Source organism: Megalobrama amblycephala, linkage group LG6 (genome assembly GCF_018812025.1).
Source record: "Megalobrama amblycephala isolate DHTTF-2021 linkage group LG6, ASM1881202v1, whole genome shotgun sequence".
Taxonomy (NCBI): Eukaryota; Metazoa; Chordata; class Actinopteri; order Cypriniformes; family Xenocyprididae; genus Megalobrama; species Megalobrama amblycephala.
This window is the reverse complement of record NC_063049.1, coordinates 33,875,859-33,884,749: the sequence shown is the minus strand read 5'-3', so window position 1 is coordinate 33,884,749 and position 8,891 is coordinate 33,875,859.

The window sequence follows — 8,891 nt, the reverse complement described above, 5'->3', positions numbered from 1 at the left end:
TTCTTTCTCATGCTCTTTTCTTTGAAAATTAAGTTTTCTATAAAGTATTCAAGTGTTCTTTTTCTATAATAACATTGGCTTTTTTTCCCCTTTTTTTTCATGCTTCAATGTTGACGACTACAGTAGATTTGCTGTTTGAAATGGAGGGACACTTTATTACAATGTTTTCTCGTAATGGTGGAGACTGATAGTTTCAAGTGTTTGAATGATCAGTGTTCACTGAGGTGTTTATTCCCAAGGGTTCTTTGGCCCATGTGGTGTTCATCTCTGCTGCATTGCTCCACTGCCCTTAAAAGCACAAGTATGAATCAGCAGTCTCTGCAGGCTGGAGCTGCTCTCTGTGGCTGATATACATAGTCCTGGTCTATATCAGTCACAGTGGGCTAAAAATTAAAAGGTTTGGTTACACTATGCTTAAACATATTTTGATTTGCTTTTAATGTGTGCTAAATTGAACTTAAATTTGTGTATTTGCCTATTATTCTTGAACATGTCTCCATTTATCTTGAGATTTGTAGTGTGATTAACGAGAAGCTCACCATAAAATGTAGCACAAAGGCTTTGAGCTGCTTTGAAACTTATGTAGGTGTACTGAAATTCCCTAAATGGTTTCTTTTTACAGATACTGTTACATTTATTGGTGTGCTTATTGAAATGTATCAAACTTCCCTGTTAGTATTCATTAGACATTCTAATTCAAAATTGTTCCAATTAATTTTAAATATAAAATGTATATATTTATATTATAATGGCATATGTATATATTTATATTATAATGGCATATGTATATATTTATATTATAATGGCATATATATATATATATATATATATATATATATATATATATATATATATATATATATATATATATATATATATATATATATATATATATATATATGTAAAATACTAAATCAACTACTCTTATTTAAAATTTTATTTTGACAATTTAGTTGAATAACTGAAGTAAAAGAGATTTATCTGAAAGGCAAATTTATTCTATGACTAGAATAAATCTAGATTTTAATGAAAGAAAAGATGTCTGAGGGGGTCATCTTACCCCAAGGGTCTAATTTTATCTCTTAACTTCAAAATAACTTTTACTCCGCAACACTGTGTCCACAAATAGACACACAAAAATTGGTTATTCAACATAATACAATGTCACAGAACACTATTTTTCAGAGATACAAAATTAGAGTGTTCTAAAATACAAAATGTTTTTCTTCTGAGTTTTGTCTGTCATCACAGCATTCTTGGTTGTAATGCCTGTTAGAAAAAAAACTGGATAGTGGAATTCTATTTGTTACATTTCTATGGTTGCATTTAATTGTGTGCGTTAACAGAATGTTGAGGGAGGAATTGTTTTTACAGTTCACTTGGTAACATCTGGAACTCTCCCATATTCCATGCACTCAAAATGAAGGGTAAAAACATGCAGGTGTGTGTGTGGCTGATAATCAAGGGCTCAGGACAGTTACTGCATGTCCCAACGCTCAGTCACTGGAGGCCGCTGGGAGAACAATAATGATTGAAAATGGCTGGCCAACAATGACTGATTTCTGGAACAGTGCTGATAGAAAACATGTAGAGGGAAACAATGAAAGCACAGCACACAGCACAATCTTTACAGCAGTACGGTACAATATCTAGAGAATCCTCCCTCTCCGTTCTCTTTAGTAGTATCATTTATGGCACACGCGGCCAAGAGAAAGTTCCCTGCTTTAAATAATTAACCTTTCTGCATAAGGGGCATCTGACTGAGCAGAGAACAGCATTTTTATGTTGTATAAAACATGCCAGATTTCTGTTATGCTGGAGAGAGCATGTGTTTCTCCATAATTTTTATGCCTCTTGTCAGACCAACTTTAATTATTCCTAAATTTTATTGCATCAGACCATTACAAGACTATAAAAGAGATTTTACTAACACAAAGCTATTAATCAAACTGCTTTTGAGAGTTGTTTTCAGGACCGACTGCATTTTAGAGGCGAAGGGAAGGGAATATCTGTTTCCCAGGTTATAAATTGTATGTAGTTAATATATAATGTAGCCTATGTAATGGTCACAGCTACTGTGTCAGGAGCAGTTAAAAGAAAAGATAAACACATTATTGTGTGTTTGACATCCTCTTTGTGATATGTTGAGCTGTATCTGTAAAAAATATTCCCATGGCACTCCTGTAAGGCCGTAGAGGTTCACAGGGGTTCAGCGTGATACTTTTGTTGCAAGCAGCAAACTTATCAATCCTCTGAGAAATCAAGCAGCTTAAGCAAACTGTCTTTCCTGGCCAGGAAATGGGCAGGCTGCTCAAACAAACTGCCTGCATCAACATCTTTCAAGAGGTGCCATTTATAGGAGCTCAAGGTCCTGAGAAACAGGTGAGAGATGGAGGGAGGGATGCCAGATGTTCTTGTGGCTGAAACAGAGAGAATGAGACGGGTGGGGTAAGGGGGAGTAAACTCTACTGAAGCTAGGTATTTGACCTTGTCTGTAGCATTTCTCAGAAACAATCATATCATACCCTAAGTTCCTTTGCACCTCCCCCTGGTGTGATGGTGTTCAGGAACCCGAGCCGCAACCTCAAGCTCCCCACATGCTCTCCGCTGAGTCACAAGTCTGACTTAGCGCCTGTTGCATGTGATTGTCTTCAGGAAGACATTTTTTTACAGTGTGAATAAACATGCTTGTTGGAACTAACTGTGTGACATTGTGTAAGGAATAACTGACTCCGGGCTGTTGAATTCTTAGAAAATAATGCACACCCGAGGTGGTAATGTGGTCTCTCCTGCACTTCGCGTTGTGCCCGCATTACCACCTCGGGTGTGCATTATTTCCTAAGAATTCAACGGCACGCGAGAGCTTTCAGGACACAATAAAACGTATTTTGTGGCAAAAACAATGACAATAATTTGTCGTTTTCATCCTATCGTTTACTATATTTATTTGCTTGGTCGATACCGTTGTGGGTTTTGGTTCTTTTGCGGTTGTAGGACCTATTGAGATAACTGAAATCGTTTGGCGAAGTGATATGGAACTGCAATGCGGTCAAGACCTGCTGGAACTACTTTAGCCGTGCGTTTCCCTGAAAATATTTGCACGCCTTAGAACGTCGATCAACCAATCAGATTCGAGCATTCAACAGCCCCCCACAGTATAAGTACTAATAATAAACTTTTTAATCATTTTGCAATTTTTGTATATTACAGGAGAGATCAGGCTTGTATTGAGTCAATGCAAATAGGGTGAAGTCAGCTAAAATGGGCTATCAGGTAAAATGGGACAAATAAGGGTGTAGCGTCAAATCTCTAAATTTTTACAGCCAATCACAATAACTGATCTTGCATTGTTGCTTCAACACTTGTTGACATGTAACAATAGTTCTGACTGGTCTTTTTTAAGGCGGGCAGGGCAGAGTGTGAAGCTTGTCAGAGAAATTGTAAGGAAAGTGAGAAATTTTATTCATTACTAATAAGAGTTCTAAAGCAATAATAAGTACGCATACCAAAAAAGCAAAGGTTTATGAACAATGTTTTGACATGCTCTTTCAAATAAAGTTTAATTTACAAAAGAAATGGCTAAAATGGGCTGCATAACACACACTTTTACACAGAAATTGAGGGTGGAAATAGGTTTATAAGCTAAGATGTATCCATACAAAATCTTAACAATCTTTTAAAAAAAAATGCATTGCAGACAGTATGGCAGGAGGACAAGCAAAGGAAGGAAACTGAGAGATAAGAAGAGAGAAGAGAAAGGGAAAGAAAGGAAGATGTCAGTACAGTACAATATTAAGACCTATAGCTACAGGAAATGTTAAAAGGTTTTTTTTTGTTGTTGTTTTTTTTTTTTTGGTCAAAGATGCTCTAATCTATTTATCTAATCTATCTACATGCACACAAAACACACCAATGCACAGAAACAACATGATCAGTTCATTTTTAATAAAAATATTTGTTCAACTTTCTATTTAATAAAATAAATGTATGGTGTGTAGTAAAGACAATAGTGTCAATTTACTGTTAAAAATAAAATGATTTCAGCCTTTTTATATCGGCCCATTTTACTTGAATGTTGTGCCGTGGCTCAAGAATTGACCTGCTGATACTCTAACTCTCATATTTTTAAAACAATTATACTTTTTTTTACATTTAAAAAATACATATATATTTAAGAGATCCATGCTAATTTAAAAAAATATCATTAGATCCCATGCATAGCTTATTTGATGGTATATTATAAGTCATTTACCAAAACGTGGCCCATTTTAGCTGACTTCACCCTAACTCAAATTCATGTTTTCTGTACCAGTAGGTTAATGTTGCTTTCAAACATTTTTACAAACTAAAAATGTCGTTTTTTTATTTATAAAATATTTGTTGGTCTAAACAATGCTTTTTGTTACCTTTTATATTTTTGCTGCTTCATGAATTGTTCATTAATTTTGTTTTATTTTGTTTGTATTTTGCTGAAAAGCCATTTGTTGGCTGTTTAATAGTTCAGTCAGTATGATAACTTACCTTGCTATGTGGTCAGTAGCCTTTATCTTTTTTCCTTTGGCAATAACAGTGGAAACATTCAGTTGCTGTCAAGACTTCAAGATATGTGCCTAAACTGACATTCAAAAATAAACTTAATATAAAAATAGGCTATTCACTGGAGTAAAAGGGTGACAGTTGGCCCTGGTCTCTCTTAGATGCACTGTTTATGACGTTATATATTAGTCGGAACATTTGCAATATTAATGTTTTTTTTTTTTTTTTTTTATAATTTGTCAAACACCATGACTATTTGAGAAAAGTTGTACAAATGCAAGCTGTTGACTGTAAACCAAAAAAGAAAAAAAGTATCATTTGCTTAACATCAAGGCCCGGTTTTACAGACAAGGCTTAGCCTAAGCCAGGATTAGGATTTCAATTAGGATATTTAAGTATCTTTTATAAATGTGCACTCTCTTTAGACAAAACAACAGTGACATATTTTAAGATATGTCAGTACAAGTTGCTTTCAGTTAAACAAGCTCAAACATGCATTTTAGTCTAGGACTAGCATAAGCCCTGTGTGTGAAACTGGGGGTAAGCCTCCTATTTTTGTCTACTAAATACACATGACTGATAAAATACTCAGATTTCTGCATGCAGCCAGTTCCTGCATATTATAGACTTTTGAACTCCTGACAACATTCAGTAAGATACGACCAGGATCTTGTTTTAAGCTAAAAACTGAATAGTATTTTATTTTATTTATTTATTATTATTTTTTTATTTAGCCTTTATGTATGAGCTTGTCACCGTGCTGCAAGCATGGAAAGAAAACAAAACAATTTTCTTAACCTCTGGGTTTATTTAATTTGCTTCGCTTTTTTGCAATTACAACATTAGACCCCTTATAAATGTCAGTCCGTAAAAATGACTTACTGTTTGCTTATGTCATCATTACTTTCATGAAGTTTTCTCATCATGCTCTCGCATTTCAAAAACATCTTCGCGCCAAAACGTTCCTCGCGTGAACATTTCCCAGAAACATTTACAGTCAGAACACTACAATAAATGGATCCGTGTGGATAAACAATGTGATATTCTGCATTGAGTCAACAAACCAGAAGTGTAGTAAGTGTACTGCTGCCCCCCACTGAGCTGCAGTATTGCTCACACAGCACGATGACTCGCTCCTGCCCTCCAACTGGAGGAGATCTTCGTCAGTATAACGAGCAGTACAATAAGCAGATGGTCTTCGCTAATCAATGCCATGTTTTCAGTTCCAGACCAGCGCTGATAAAAGAGACCTAGCGTTTAAGTTCATTCACCCAAATCCATTTAATCACTATGCTGCCTATAAGGGCAATCAATCAATTTCATTCTGCTTAAACCTGATCGTTTCAGTAGATTTAAATCTGGATCGCTGCGCTTTTGTTAGTGCATCAATAAATTTGGATGTCAGCAAACATTGTGACAGGCATAAACAACCATGAGATCATAATAAAGAGATCTTTAAAAGAATAGTTAACCCCCCCCCCCCTCATTACTCATGTCATTTTAAACCCATATGACTTTATGCGGCAGGACATAAAAGATAGGCTATTTTGAAGAATGTTGGTAACCAAACAGTTTTGGTTCCTATTGACTTCCATTGTATGGACAAAACTATTTGCCAACCAACATTCTTCAATCAGCTTTTTTAAATGCTCCACAGAAGAAAGCAAGTCAACAAACCTGTATCATACAGGTTTGAAACGACATGAGGAGTAATGAGAGATTTTTCATCAAGTGGACTTTCCCTTTATCATTTTGCGTACATGTGGCCAGAGCCATTTATGATGTTGTGGAAGCTATGAATAAAAATAAATAACTGATAGAATTTATGTTTTCTCTTTTTATCTGTCTTTTACAATTATTTTAGTGAGTAAATTGAGTAAATTGCTAAATCATTTTTAAATACTAAGAAACCAAAAAAACCATTCTCTCTCAACTGGCGAATTATACACTGTAAAACCCGATAAGTTATGTTAAAGGGATAGTTCACCCAAAAATGAAAATTTGATGTTTATCTGCTTACCCCCAGTGCATCCAAGATGTAGGTGACTTTGTTTCTTCAGTAGAACACAAATGATGATTTTTAACTCCAACCGTTGGCGTCTGTCAGTCAAATAATGCTAGTGGATGGGAACTTCTACTATAAGAGTAAATAAAACTTGCATAGACAAGTCCAAATTAAACCCTGCGGCTCATGACGACACATTGATGTCCTAAGACACGAAACGATCGGTTTGTGCGAGAAACCGAACAGTATTTATATCATTTTTTAACTCTAATACACCACTATGTCCAACCGCGTGCAGCACTCGTTAGTAAGGTCTGATCGCGCTCTGACAGCGGCAGTGATGTCTCGCTCTCATTGAAGTATATGCGCGAGACATCACTGCCGCTGTCAGAGCGCGATCAGACCAAACGAATCGAGTGATGAATGCAGTTGGACATGGTGTATTAGAGGTAAAAAATAATATTAATACTGTTCGGTTTCTCGCACAAACCGATCGTTTCGTGTCTTAGGGCATCAATGTGTCGTCACGAGCCGCAGGGTTTAATTTGGATTTGTCTAAGCAAGCTTTATTTACTCTTATAGCAGAAGTCCCCATCCACTCCCATTATTTGACGGCAACGGTTGGAGTTAAAAATCATCATTTGTGTTCTACTGAAGAAACAAAGTCACCTACATCTTGGATGCACTGGGGGTAAGCAGATAAACATCAAATTTTCATTTTTGGGTGAACTATCCCTTTAACTCAAACCATTTGAGGAAACCGATTAACTTTCCACACTCCACAGGCGCCACATGCAATGTTTTTGTCAGGAGACAGGAGTAACAACTGCAGATTATGAGTTACCTGCGGTGAGTCCGACATAATGAATCCAAAAAACACGACAAAGCGAATGCCGGTGGTAAACACTCGTGTTCCAATACTCGTGCACGAGTTTTGGGAGGCGTTCCTTTAAAATGAGCTGTGAAGGAGGGGGGGTTGTTCTTACGCATGCGCTCATTTCAAAAACTCAGTAACAGTCTTTGGATTCTCAGTCGACGAAAAAATCCTCTCTATCACCTTTAAGTTTTAAAACCAATAAGTATGAGTACTGTAAACTCATATACATTAAGTTAAATTCACTCATATTTTGGTGTTGGTTATGTCAATAATTAGAGTAAACTCAAAGATTTTAAGTTTATTCCACTCATTCAGTTTGAATTCAGATAACTAATCTAACTAAGTCTTACCAACTATAGCTACTTAAACAGTTTGAGGAAACCGATTGCCTTAAATGGTTTAAGTTCATCAAACTCAAAGTAATAAAGTTACATAAGACTAAGCAAAACCTAACATTGGCACAAAGCAATGATCACAGAACAGAAGCACTGTAAAACTCAATAGGTTCAGAATACTCAAAACATTTAAGTATCTACATTTAACTCAATCATATTAAGTTCTGCTTACTAAAATCAAATTATGAGTTCACGCAACTTTTTTTCTATTAAGTACAATGAACTATCATTATTTGAGTGAAACAAACTCATTTCATTTGTTTCGTTTTACAGTGTATCGTCAATCTTTTCTCACTATAGTTTAGAATTATGCTAAATAGCAGTCTAATTAAACTAAATGGATATCTTTTTTTCCCCCCTTTCTTTTTTATTAAATAAACCCACAACTATAGGAGAGGGGGCTCTAACTCCGACGCTTCCAATATCAACATCTACGCAACTTGGAAAAGAGGTGGCTTCCTCGGCATTAGGCAGGCCTAAGAAGATGTGTTTTTGACTCTTTGAATAGCAGTCGTTCATAATAAAATTTAAATGTAGAAGATATGATGCTGTATGAATACACTGTAGCTATACCCTCAAAATGTAATATTCTTGATATTTGTGCACTCCATAACTGTTTGTTATTTGGATGCCAAAAAGATTGAAAGGTTTTTAGGTTGCTCCGTCTCAGCCATAACAGCGCTCGACAGTGTCAAAATAAGTGAGATGCCAATCAAATGCATGGAAAGTAGCAGTAATATTTTTGCGAGAGGAATGTTGTAATATCCAGGGATGAGCTTTTTGAAGAATTCGAAAGTGCGGTTTTGGCGGAAGCACTTGGAAGGCGATCATTTGTTTATATAAAGCACATACATTTACATTTTTTTTCAAAAATGACCAATCGTTTCGCTAGATAAGACCCTTATTCCTCGTCTGGTATCGTTTAAAGCCCTTTGAAGCTGCATTGAAACTGTAATTTTGACCTTCAACCGTTTGGAGGCCATTGAAGTCCACTATAAGGAGAATAATCCTGGAATGTTTTCATCAAAAACCTTTCTTTTCGACTGAAGAAAGAAAGACATGAACATCTTGGATGACA